The sequence below is a fragment of the Vanellus vanellus genome (genome assembly GCF_965231255.1).
Source record: "Vanellus vanellus genome assembly, chromosome: 4".
Classification (NCBI taxonomy): domain Eukaryota; kingdom Metazoa; phylum Chordata; class Aves; order Charadriiformes; family Charadriidae; genus Vanellus; species Vanellus vanellus.
Genome location: NC_138909.1, coordinates 64,234,158 through 64,248,670, shown reverse-complemented (window position 1 = coordinate 64,248,670; position 14,513 = coordinate 64,234,158).

The following is a 14,513-nucleotide window of genomic DNA, read 5'->3' as shown; positions in this document are numbered from 1 at the left end:
TTTCAGGAAAGGAAACACAAACTCCAGAAACAGGGACTATGCTTTAGCAGAGTACATACGTTAATGTCTTCAGTTAATGAGCAGCAATGACAGGATAAGCTTGAACACTCCTCTCCTATTTATGTGTACTCCATTAATTTATAAAGGTTTTTAGACTAACTAGCAACACAGATGTGAAATACATATAGATGACTGTTGAAAGTCTTTCTGATGGTTCCATACCACTAACGCTTTACATTCTCAGTACATTTGTGTCACTCCATCGTGTCACTTTATGAAACTCCCTGTTTAAGATGAAGGAAGGTCAAACCTGCTTTGTATAATACTCTTCCCTGGCTTTTCATTTTACTTGCCACTCACTTTTTGTTTCCCCCCCTGAAAACGAATAGGTTAGAGTATCCTGAAAGACAGAGCAGAGTTTAATGTAGCTTTGAAAATCCATACTTTTCTTTGCAAGAGAAAGTACTTAGCTCTCAGAAAAGTTTTATCCCTTAATCTGGTGAATTACTAATAATATATAGAATTCAGAATAGTACTTTCAATTAACAGAAGCTTAACATTCATTCAACCCCTTGCAGGAAGCCAGCTGCTATTACCTTTATTTTACAGAACAATTGAACTGCCTAATTAAAAGTCACAAAGCAAATAAGTGACAGTAAGAACTAGATTTCAACTTTCTATCTGAAGCTTAACTAAATGTGTTATGCTATCTATACGTATTCATCAACACAAAGATACAAAGCTACTACCTTTGTCAATACTCACCTTTGAAGGGCCAGAAAACAACAGAAACCTTTCATTTCAAAGTGAGAATATACAAAGCAGAATTTTGTACTTGAAAGATTCATTGCTCTAAGGTGTTAGTGGGAACTTACACAGATCCTCAGCCATGTATTTATTTTATACTTATATACGTGTATATATACACAGCTAGCTGGACTTGAGTTTGAAGCAATTTCAATTTTCCTTTAATAAGTTTTGGGTGTTTTTTTCCTGTCTTATTACTGTGAAGATTGCCATCCCAGGTAGTAGTTATTTAGCCTGAACCTGGCTGAGCTGAGGGTTGGGTCCTATCAGGTAAGGTCCTCAAAACATACACAGCACAATCCGTAGCAGTCTGGGCAGAGCAATCAAATACTAACTTGGAGTGCACGGGGGAAAGCTCAGCTGGGGCTGCTTTATCTGGCTGCCGAAACGGAAAAAGAACAAAGTCCTACCGGTTCATCAAAAGCAGCTTCAAAAGACCTGTCGTTTTGTAGAGTATTTCCAGAGCAGCCATCACCACATAAGATGAAGAGGGCTGCGTAAAGCAAGGTTCACAAAGCAAACTTCTTCACAGTTGTGAGCAGGACACTACCACTACGTTTTACCACTGAAGAACAGAAATAAAGAACACCACGCTACCTCATTTTCACTAAGGGCAGGTAAATGATTTGCAATAGTGCAGAGAATATGTGAGTTGTATACACTATAAAGACACAAAGTGCAGTCTCATACACAACAGCCGTTTTCTATGTATTTTTACAAACCAATTCTACAGTGCTATGGAGCACTAAAAAAAAAAAAAAATCAGTAATTAAAGTTTTGGTTGCACTTCCAGCATGACTTAGCAAGAATTTGCTAGTTTCAGCTGACCATATCATACTACCAGAGATGGGGGCAGAAGAGTAATAGAAACATTAGTAATAATCTTATTGGAAGAAACCCCCAGGGTAAGTTGCATGAGCTATAATTTCAAATTGGCAAGTTGATGTAGCACTATTTAAGTATTTCAAATGTATAGGATACTATTTTAAATCAACTTAAAAGCCAAAGGTGTTGGTTAATCTTTCTGGTGTCCATACCAGCAAGCTATAAAAATTCAAGGAGGCTTCCAGTTACAGATTCACAACCCAACGGTATTTTCCTGAAAAGTAATACCAATATGATCTTTGAATTCCTGCCTTTTCTATTCTTCTCTATCCCCCAAATTCTTCATTGCTCCAACTACACCCTACGGTAGGGAACTGATCCAAGCAGGCATCCTTTGCTGCTACAGTCCCCTTTTCTTGCATGGAAAAGCAGCCACTGGCAGGACACTCAGATTTTCCTGAAGTCTTCAGTAGGCAAATTATAAATGTGATGTATCGTGAACACAATACGAAAACAGTGATTCACCAGTGCAGGACCTTAAAGAAAAAAAGAGGAAACAGCTAGTGTTTCAAACAGAGTTCAGGCTGCATTTAAAGTGAGGGAACTATTTGTTTAATTTCCAAGTCTTTCTGTTCAAATGAGTATTTGACTTCTCCCAGACAGGGAATACAGTAAGAAATAAAAGGCTTTTTCACAAACAGCTAAGAAATTGAGTCTCCTGCCTAGTTTATATAACTCTTTGTAGAGAAGTCATCCTCTAATGTGCATACCAATTTTCCCTTGTGAAAAGGAGCAGCAATAATAACCAACAAGTTGAATGTTAGCATATTTGCGACCTAGCTGTCAAATCAAAATGTGTGAATTACAGTGCTGCTTTTTCCATTGATGTTTAGAATTTAACATATGCCAGCTTACACAGTGCTTGGAGATGAAGAGCATCTTTAAAGGGATGGAAAACATACGCCCCCTTCTCCCTCCGGAACAAAAGAAGAAAATTAATGTTTGATTGTAATGCAACAAAATCAATCACAGCTCTTTGATAACAGGTTTGTCTGAGCTCCCCTGGAAAATAGGACACTTGAGAGTTCTTAACTACAGTAGATAGAAATCCAAAATAGCCTTTGCAGTTGCAGTGAATTAGCTCCAAGGAAGGCTGAATTATTTCCATACAAGTCTCAGAACAGTTTGCTTCCACAGGAATATGGCACGATCTGGCAGAAGCCAAAAAGACAAAGTGATTGTCTGAACCAAAATATATCACCCTTTACCTACAGATGTATATGGCAGGTAAGCAGCATGGGGCACTCTTCCCAAGTCTAGCAAAGGGCGTATCTAAGAGAATCTAGAGAAAGGAAGGAATGAATGAGCACCATGTTATTGGGGATCTCACACTTAAATTCAATAGTTCTAGATAAAACAGGGGGAGCATAAGCAGCAGAACTGTGTTCTCTGCCATACGCTCAGGAGCAAGGCATGGGAAAGTATATGGTCTTTAGCTGTGTTTAGAGAAAATGCCAACAGGAGTTTCTGCTTTTGCGCAGATCCCAAATTACAGGATCTCCAAATATTTCTCAAACTATTCCCATTCAACATTATACTAATGAGGGCTCTGAACAGCAGGAGTCTCTTCAGACATGTGGAGGAGCCCCATTTCATTTTCTCTTTAGCTTGCTCCACTACATCTCTCAATGTGATTGATTCAAAAAGAACAAAGTTAGCTCTTCTAAGAGAAATTAGCATCACAGTAGCTAATGATTACCTTGCACAACTGGCCATACTTTAAATGCCTTTATCACTGTATTTTCTACAAACCCCGTTCCAATCCTGACATCATGCATGTTCAAGTTGATTAGCATCTCAACACCAAATTCTACACTGGGCTGCCAGGTCTCTTTACTGAGTTCTAAATTACATCTAGAGCATTTTAGGGATCGAGTAGTTGACATTTCTAATATACACTTATCAAAACTGATCATCGAATCACTCTTCTACACTTGTTTATACACATTCCATCTTTAATGTTAAAGTTAAATACTGATAAATCTAATGCGGAGCCTTGAGGTGCCTTCACTGTCCCCAACGGCTATGCAAGCATATGACTCCTTTTAATTTCTTAATTCTTGGCTGCTCTGTCATGAACACTTTCTTTTGTAGCCCTCTGCAAGGGGAACTACTATGTCTTCTTTTATTCCCACTACTTTGGGATGTTGAAGGACAAAGTAATACTGTTTTTTCTTTTCAAGAAAATAACCTGATTCAAGACTGCAGTAACTAGAGCTCCTTCAAGGCTTTTTCTTACTTTATATTGGCACAATTTAGATAGAAAAAGCCTCGATGTTTTGGTGAATGAGAATTTTCTTCACTCTCTGCAGAGCCTCGATGAAACTAGTATAGCTGTCTATGGCTAATATTAGCAATGGCGCTGACTGGCTACAGCAGTTGCCTCAGACACGTAATCCTCAGCAATGCCCAGTAACTGTGGCCAGACCCGCCAGGAATGAAGTATTCCAGGCTTGACAAAAAATCCCAATTAAAAAAAAAAAAAACCAAGCTTTTGAACTTGCAAAAAAACCCAAATAACTTAGGTTTGCCTGTAACATGAGGAGATACATTGACAACAGCAAAGCAGCAGAGGTATCCCAGGCCTGGTCTAGACAATGGAGGTTGTAGAGGTACTTAAGATCACAAACCTCACCGCAGGAACTTCTCTTTGCATTACACAACACAAAAAGAAGTCAGATTTACTACAAAACACAACTTAATGTTGCAGCAGATGCTGGCAGTGATGGGTTGAGCAGCTTATCAAAAGAAATCAAGATCACTGATACACAACTATTATATTTAGCTATTTTACACTAGAAAACTTGTCTTAAAAGGATGTATTCTTTCCTACTTGAATTTTCTCAACTGAGGTTTTTGGGCTTCGGGTGTTTGGTTTTCTTTTACTTCTACATATTAAATTTGGAGGTTTTGCTGTTCACAAATCTGAAGACATATATCAAAGCACAAATTATACAGTTAAAGCAGACCTGGGCTGACCAATTTAGCAATGCCTAGACATATGAATGCAAGGACTTTTTAAAGTGTCATGAACCTCATTAGAAAAAGCCCACATTCAGAAGTCCTTTGCTTGTTAGGTACCGGTGATAACATTAACTTTTATCAATTTTCATCAAAACTCAGTGTTTCTTTCTTATGTCTCTGCTGCTTCTTCCACCTCAGACAGAAATTAATCACAATCTCTGGCAATGTAAACTACAGTTATCCAGGCTGTTACATGCTCTAACTAGGCAATAGCATACTAAAAAAAGAAAACACTTTAAACACCACAGGGTTTGGTGGTTGGATGTTCTTTCTTGTAGAAATTTACAGTAGTCGTCTACTTGGAGCATTCCTGGCAGATAACATCGGATATACCATTGGAAATAGATAAATAAAACATCAGAATTAACATTCTTTCTCAAACTATTTTCTCTAAAATTGCTACAAAGATTAACACATTCTATAGGTTGAGCAGGAAGCAGAAAGGATTTTTTTCCCCAAGGCAGTATTTTCATTGACAATCCTCCTTAGGATTTTATCTCTACACCTTAAAAACAGGGTATATTTCATGAGAGCAGGAGTAAAGGGGGGGGGCACTTCAGCAATTACATAGTCTGTGTTTTGAACTTCCATCATATATAACTCATCTTTCCAATCATTCTTCCAGACTCCTACATTTCAGAGAACAAACAAATAATGGTATATTCTGTGCCACTGTCCCCAGCCTCTTTCTTCACTCACATGTATTCAGACCCCTTCACCCACATGCTGTAATTGTGAATTATGATTTCTGGAATATTTTCCTATTGCTAAGCCTCCCCTGTATAAAACCAATGAGAAAAACTGGAGAATGAGTAGCTTTATAACATGAAAAGTAGTATGCAGAACAAATGGAAATCCAGCATGAGGTTCAGAAATTACTTCCAGAATACTAATAGCCACTAGCTGAAAGATAAGACCTCTTATAATACAGACAAACCCTGGCCTTCAGAATTTAATTATATTTATATTTTAGAGTCATGATTTCACCATTTGACTTCCTCTTGGAAACACTGGGGGAAATGTGATAAATTTAAGTACAGAAGTGGAAGAGAAATGGGACTGAAGCAGAGTACTGTGGCATCAAGCCAATAGAAACTCAGCTAAACTTTACTTAGAATACAGATACATTCCTTGAATACAGCAATATTTTCCACTGTATAGCTATGTTAGCAGATGCTTAGCACATCCTCACAAGGCACTCAAAAAGAACAGGGAATATGGGAGACCTTTACGAAACTGACCCTTAAGAAGCTTAACCAGGAGCACTGTATGCCTAGGAACAGCTCAAAGCCCAAGGGAACTTGGAAGAGATTAGCTGTCCCATTTCAACCCTGTTCCACACTCTCCATCTCACCCAGGGCAAGGAGGATGCTACAGAATTTCACAAGTAATGCCATCACCCAGTGGAATTGGTAAAACTGTTAGTTTAAAAACCTAAATTTGGCAGGGGACGGAAATGAACTTTAATTCAATAGCAATCAAAAGCAGTTCATCTAGAAAAAAAAAAAAAAAAAAAAAATCTGACTTCAGTGACTGAATACCAGCTTGCTGAAGTTGTTAATTAACCAAAGTTCAGTAATATCCCATGGGATTAGAATGCTCTGTGTTCCACTTGCTTGGGTGCCAAGACGCAGTAAAATAAGATGTTTTTCATAAGCTATGCTATAATAGCTCAATCAAAATTTGCAGGAGAAATTAATAGTAGGTCCCCAACAGAAAGGTATTTAGCGCTCTGAAGATGCAGAGGTGATTTAGGCTTTGTCAGCCTATATACTTTTTCCAATCAATAAACAGTCAACACTGTTTAATCAGGAATACTAAGAACAAACCGAAGTGAAACCAGTGACCAACTCACGCCCATCAAGTTACCGCTTTTGAACAGGGCTGTATTAGACTACTACAACTGAAAATAATTTATATACAGACTCAATTACCAATATCCTATTTTTACTGAGGTAAAAGTAACTAATTTATTTTGCACTCTAAGTTTTCTAAACATGATTCACATTGATTCCATGGTCCACACCTGTATTGTCACTCAACTCATTTATCTCACTGGGATCTTGTCACCTCTGCATAGGTGGGACTTTTGGCTACAGGAGAAGGCACTTGTAAAAGGCTATTTTTGATGTATAGCTAGTGCTTCTTCCTTCTCAGAGTTGCTACAAATTACAAGGAATACTAAACAACAGCAAGGACTTTTTCTATTTTCTTAGTAGAGAGCCACAGGTTCTCAACCTAATCCTCACGCTCAAAAATCACAAGGCAAGGCATTATTCCAACAGTCATTCGGAAAGGCTTTTCACCTCGTTTGGATGAAAAAACACAAAATCCCAAGTCTTCAAAATATGAAACAACTCAGAAAGGCTCTTTCAAGTAAAAGCAGTAAGACTCAGGATTCGCAAGCCAAAGTGTAGCACCTAGCTGCCAAAGAAAACTCTCCACCTTTCCCTTCCCAGTTATATTGCTGTCAAGCTTCAATAATAGCACAAATCAAAGAAATATTGCCCAGAATCCTACGCAGAACAAAGAAAATTTATCTCAAGTTAAAAAAAAAAAAAAAAAAAAAAATCAAAGTTTATATTCTCTGGGAACAGTCTAAGATGAATTAACATTACATAACATTTTCACTAACACAGTTTCACTTTTCAAAATGGAAGTCAGATTTATTCAACATTAAGCGTAACAACACATCAGAAATCAATATCCACTTATAAAGTAAAGCAAAGTAACATGAATAAACACAGGAAAATACTGTCTGAGACTCTCCGAGCAGGACATTTCTCATAAGACTCACAGAAAAAAAAAAAAAGATTTTTATATGCAAATAGACTCAATTCCCAAAAACTCAGTTTTTTCCAGTTGTAAAGCAATATATAGCTAAGGGGAGGTAAACTAGGAAGGGGAATGAAATGCATCATGCTGTACAACACCAAAGAAATACTCCAACTGCATTTGTGTACAGCATTAACAACATGCAGTAGATGAGGTTAAAAGCAAGTACAGTGTGTATATATTAGAGAGACAGAAACTAGTCAGTCTGAGGGCTTCGTTTCTTATTTTAGTTCAACTAATGAAAACAAACAGAAGCTAAGAGCAAACAGAGGAAGAGCAGGATCTGCATAAAGGACATCTCTTCCCAGAACAGTAAAGCATCTTAAGTAAGGTTTAAATTGTGCACATATTTACTTGTCTTGGTCCTCTTCCTGCTATGTCATTGAAACATACCTAGATCCAATGACAGGCTTTATGCAAATATCTACATTTTTATAAAGCGGTAATTAAACAAAACAATGCAAGTCATTCCAATTCTGCTAATCTTTTAAGTCAGGCATTAATATGCTGAACACTCACTACAACTCAGTGTTATTTAAATTAAAAACAAAAACGGCAAGACATTTCCCAAATAGCCTTGCTGAAATGTACGGTATTTTAATTATTTTTGTTGCTTGGAGGAGAGCAATGTGAAAATACACATGCTACCAAATTCATTTCATTAAGAACTATTTAAATAATTCTTTTAGACAAAAAGCTGGGATCCTTTTTGGTTCTAGTCAGTTCACAGCCTGACAGTTTTGGGGTTTTTTTTAACAGCAATTTTCTTAAACAAACCCCCAAGATCTCCCATAGCTTTTGTCAGCTATTGAAAAGCAAGCAAGCGTAGCGCACATGCAAGTTATTAGAATTAGATAGCCAGATATAATTAACTACAAAGTTCCAAGCAGTAAGTACATGTACATTCCCCTGGGGAGACTCAAGTCTTACTGGGAGATGGATTTGAAAGCTGATAAAGAGCACAGGTTACCTGGTTCACTTCAGAAGTTCTCTGCCTTCCACCTGAAGACTTCCAGGAACCCATTCTACCACCTAACAGGCTAAAAAGCTAGTACAAATTTTCAAGATTTTAATTTATTTCAGTAAGAATGGACCGATGGCTGACAATTGAAGATTGACTTTTGTAGAGCTGGACATACTGACCTTAATTTTAAATTAATTCAAGTCTGAAAATAATTGTGCAGCATCAAGTTAAGATACAAATAGAAAACAAACTAAGGAGAATTTAAGAAGGATAACCTTACCACTCATACACAAATTGCAGCAGTAAATGCTGTACCTAGTTCAACCAAAGTATACAGCAGTACTTTTACAATCTCCAGCCATAATCTAGTATTTAAAAAGCAAATATCAACCACTTAGGATTAGGAATTCTCTGCTAAAAAAAATACCGTATTCTAAACACAAACATGAATCAACTATCAGTACCTGTTTATTTTTGTAATAGTGGAGGGATCACAAAGAACTGGGTTGAATTAAAATAAAAGGAATGTAAAGGAGAAAGTCTTAATACAGATGTCTTCGGCACATATTAAACCAAAATTGACTTTAAGACACATTACTGAAATCATTATTTGAAACTGCTCTGAGGTCTGGCAATCATAAGTTAGTGCTGTAACTACTGAATTTAATGCTGGGTCAAAAATGGAATAGAAATAGGACGGTAATGCCCTGCACAGTATGTCTAAAGAATAAAGGTTTTTCTTGGATAAAGAGTAACTGATCTGAAAGCTTTGAGATTGAATGTACCTCTCATCTCCAGCAATATAAGTTATAAGCATTCCTTAGTCTTCTGACTTAGGAGCAGATGAAATACCTCTAAACTCTTTTTCATCCTCTGCAATGAGCAAGCCGAATTTCTTTTCACCCTGCTCAAACATGCCTTCCTTAACATCTAAGCAGAGACCAACCTTCCCACTTTCATTTCAGAGAAGCATTAAATACCCAGAACATAAACACAATTCGGTACCCTTGGGATTCAAAGCTGTAGAGAAAAAGATGTAACCCAAATCCATTTTATTTCTGAAAGCCTGAAGTGGACTGGTAAGTACTGTCATCTTGCATAAGTAATGTCAGATGCAAGAGCAAGCGGGAATAACAGTTTAAAGGTTAATATTGCTACAATTTATATGAATCAGTGTGTTCTGTTTATGCACTAAGTGGAGTAAGTGGAGTTTCTGATCAGCACCATCTCTACAGGGCTGGAAGGGAAAGCCATCTGTTGAAAATGCATACAACACTGTTGAACTGCTACTGAAGCCTCAAAGAATGGTTACCTAAACACTGACATGCTGTCAGGCAGTCAAACTCTACTGGCAAAAGCCTTTTTTGGTTATGGGTTATACCAACATCTGTGTTTAAGTCACTAGTACAAAAGTTTACAAGCACTTAGAAATAAAACAGTCTTAGTAGGCTTAACTATTATTCAGTGAAGATGCAACATCCAGGATTAAAATGCCTAAAGCGATTCTGAGCAAGCAGTGTTTAAAACATGAGATCGTAATGTATCACTTTAGTCAGTGCAACTGGAACAGATTAGAAAACCATGTTCACACTACTTAACATATTGTACAAGGTGATAAGCAAACAGTAGAGGTCCAAGAACCAGTAATTCTCTATTTGACTTTAAAAAAAAAAGTTAAGCATTCAGTTTATTTATCTTCTTCTCCTGTGCTTGTAAGTAAATGGAAAAATAAATGCTTCTTTGCATACATTATAAAATTAAGGTAGTAATCCCTCTCCAGCATTGTATCTTGGAAATGGAATGAAACTATCCTGAAGCTCTAAAAACTGGTGCTATAAAAACACTAATTAGAGATCATCTCTCTCCTGTGTGGGCTGTTTTCCCATGTATTGGGAAGCAAAAGGGCAAAATATTGAAAGCTTCCATTTCTAACTAATTTTATCTTTTTAGGCTTTCAATCAGCTGTAAGTTAATGCCTAACTCAAGCTGTCATCCATAAATACCATAAGAAAACTTAAGTCAAGTATCCTTGGTTTCACCATCTTCGAGGCTTCCAAATGAGGAACTGTGTTACTATAACATTATTACCTTGACTATGATGGAGAATCTCTTTCAGCAAATTTCCCATCGGAAAGTGGAGGGTAACCTGCTACCCAGGTACCAGTGAAGTGGGAAAAGAAAAGCTGACATATTCCTGGAACTGCCAATGAGCAATTTTAAATTCCATCACTGACCAAGGAAAAAGAAGCAATTGTTTTAATCTCAAAGTCCACCATAAACTTGTCAAAAGCATTCCCCGTGGAAACCAGAAATGCCTTTCCTAAAATTTTTACGTTATAAGGAAAGAAGTGTCACATATCTTTAGCAAGAATTGTAGGAAGGTATGGGTTAGTTCAGTTTTGAAAGAATTTTTTTATTTTATTTTTATGTATATAGAACCACACACTTGACACGTCTTCCTTTTACAAGTGAAACACTTAAACGGTAACCTCTTCTGGGAGAAGCCTTTTAGGCACTTCCACAAAGGGGCTGCTGTCCTGACAAAGGGCTCTAACAAAATTTTTAAGAAAACAAAGATCCTCATAGTCTGAAAAATACTGGAGAATTTAAAATAGAAAATGTATTTCAGCTATAAAAGCTCAAAAAAATGAGTTGTATCAAAGCCATTCTGAGTTTAGAGCTTAAGTCCTTAGCCATATAAGGATGAGGACACTAGATGATAGTCTCGAATGACTGACATGTCTTAGAGAAATCCTAGTGGCTGGAATGCTGGCTGGACTCACTGACTGCCAGCCAGTTCAAGTTGCGCCATTAAGCAAACAGGAAAAAACAAGGACCTTTTAAAGCACATTGTCTCATTTCTGAGATGTGGACATATACTGGGTACTTCAACGTAAAGACCCAGTTTGATGTTTGCCAGTGAGGATCTACCTTAGAGCCAGTGCTCTCAACATACATTAGTAAAAGGATGCTAACAGTTTGAAGACAAGCATTTCTACAGTAGCCATAGTAGGAACAATGAAAATAACTTAGATTGTGGACAAATTTATGTGGCAAGATGTGCAAGTGGTCTACTAAAATAATACATTAAAAAAAAAAAAACAACTCTATGAACTTAAAATTACAGTTTGTGCTCCAACATACAATACTTGCCACTTCTGATCATATTAACTGAAGCTTTCAGTTCTATAATATTTATTAAGTAGTAGCTACAGAGTTACAGGGCAGCTGGTGATAAACTGAGCGTTCAGAGCAGTTTGTGCTCCAAAGGTTTGTCATTTTGAAGCCAAAAATCTACCATTACAGTAATCTCATCAGATTTGTTTGTACACCACCATAACATTTTTTTTTCCCCAGAAGATAGTTAAATTGTGTATTTTAAAAAGTTACTTAAACTCACAGCCAATGAAGATTCCAACACCTCCTCTATTTTGATTTTTAGTTATACTTACTACAGAAAACTGAATTTGTCTGGTTTGGCTTCTCAGTATTTAAGTGTGCCTGACTGATATCAGGATTAAGAAGAGCTGTCCTCCCACTCCTCAGTACCACTTTTTTTTTTTCCACATGTAAATATGTGTATCAAACGTGTATCAATATGTGTTTCCACATGTATCAAAATGCTGTTTCATCTTCTTTGGTAATGACAGAGACAGAGTTCCTCAAATCTCACACTGCCATATGTACTACATCAAGACCCAGATCTTACTTTAAACTCAATTATTGCTATAGCCTTCTCAAGTGCAGACATGAAAATTGAACATTTTTCTGGTAGTAGTCTTCTCCATGCTGTTTGGGAGGCAAAGTAAGTTCCCTAGTGTTATGTGTTTTTTCCCTTTGTACATGTTCAGGTACTTAATCAGGCTTTTAACTACAACTCTGAAGGCTCAGCATTGAGGTGGCTCTCTAGCACAACTCTTTTTGCATCACTTTTTCCTGTCTACTATGTACAGAATGTACAATCTTTGTTCAAACGGACCATTTTTACCTTCTGATGACTTTTTTTGCAGCTACAGCTGTTCAATCTGATGATTCAGAGAAGTAACAGAACAGTATTACATTCACATTTTCTATTCCACCAATTTTTCTCTTCTCCAACCAAACAGTTGATTCCTCCTATGCTTTTCTGTATAGATGACACACAATCATTCTTTGTGAGACAGTAAAACTCTGGATTCCTTCTGTTGTCTTAAGGAGTTAATCAATGTGCCAGGACTTCTAAGGTACTTGCACATGTAAGGTCTCCATCCCGTTTTCTAACCCTTCTCCTCTAACCGTTTTACTACCCACAGTAACTGCTTCTGTTAACATCACCACCACTTCCTGAGGACAGAACTAACACATCAGTTATGTAGAGTGGAATCTAAATAGAATGTGATAGAAGAAAACATGTATCACTTGATTTCAATTAGCTACAGGTTTTGAAGGCTCCTTACTAGAAAAAAATTTAGGCAGTCAGTGAATTAATTCTTTCATACAGTACAGCATGTACATATTGGCAAGGAGCGAGCCCCTAATCACAGGTCCCTGGTTACGGCACCTGTTACTGAGGCAACTTCAATACCCCTATGGAAGAGCTGAAACTATTTAGTCATCACCGGGCAAATTGCTTGCGTTCACTTGAGCAAGAAGTATTTCTTTGGAATGTACCTCAAAAGAAATTCCTGCTCAGTATTAACGTTTTCAGACAAATTGAGTAAAAGGCACTGTTGCTCAAACAGTAAATTTGTTGTCTCCAACTGTTTTAAAAAAAAAAAAAAAAAAATGTTTTTGAACAACTAGCTATGGTTGCACTAAGAAGACTTCCTTGTTACCTTGTAGTAATTTCACCTCTCCCTATAAAAGCTTAACATAAAAATTGCTTTTATCTGAAGCATGTCGAGTCTCACCTTTATATCTATCTTTATATCTAAAATTATGAGTTAGTATAACAGTATGCATATAAAATTATACCATTTACTTCAGACATGTCTGAACAGCTAAATCTTCAAACTATACAAAAATAAAGTGTATGAAATCTTACAAAAGGAGGACATTAAGACATTAAGAGCTAATCCAAAAAATATAATAACTTATACACAGCAGTAAGCATAAGCAATGTAGCTTTCAATTAACAGGACCTCTGAAACATGTCTGAAACAAGCATCAGCTAAAATTGGAACATTCCCAAGCACAATAATGTTTCCAATTTATTATCTTTACCACAGTACAAACTTTCACAAACCCAATGTCCATTGTCTGTCAATCTGTAAACAAAAGCTACTATCCCCCCTCCTTATTTTAAGAGGGTGAATATTTTCAGTCCTCGGTCAAGTTTCATATCCATCACTTGCATAAGGAATCAAGAGCCTCTTCTCTTGTTAAATTACTTTTTCCTTTTTTTTTTTTTTTCCTTTTTTTTTTTTTTTTTTTTTTTGTGTCATACAGCCTGCAGTGAAGGAAAATCACAGTGAAAGTCCTGGGAAAAACATGATCTTTACAGCAGGACTGGAACCATTCTAATAATAAATGCATCTAACAAAGCTTCCCATAATAAAAGCATGGCATTTCCATTTCCAGAAATCAAGTCAATTAGAAATCCTAAGTTCTACTTAAAAACCCCAAAAGATCTAAAAGTGAAAAGATTCATCTTCTCAGTCAAATACAAGTCTTTCAGTTTCACTTGCAGAGAGACTTTTCCAGTCTGTAAAACAGTAGTGCAATTCAATTAGTTCTACTTCTTTTATTTTTCTTAAAGTCCAGTAGATAAATGTCCTAGCTCTACGGAAAGATAGGAAGATGCTCCGGTAAACAAGAAACTTTGGCAAGCCTGGGAAGGCTTATTAGTCCATTAAAGCTTAGAAGTCCAAAGTGGCTTAAAAATGGTTTATGAAAAAAAAAAAAAAAAAAAAAAACCACAACCAAACAAAAAAAAAAAAAACACAACGAAAAACCCCACCAAACCCCAAAACTAAATAAAAAGAAAAAAAACACTAAAAAAGACAAGCTAAAAAAAAAG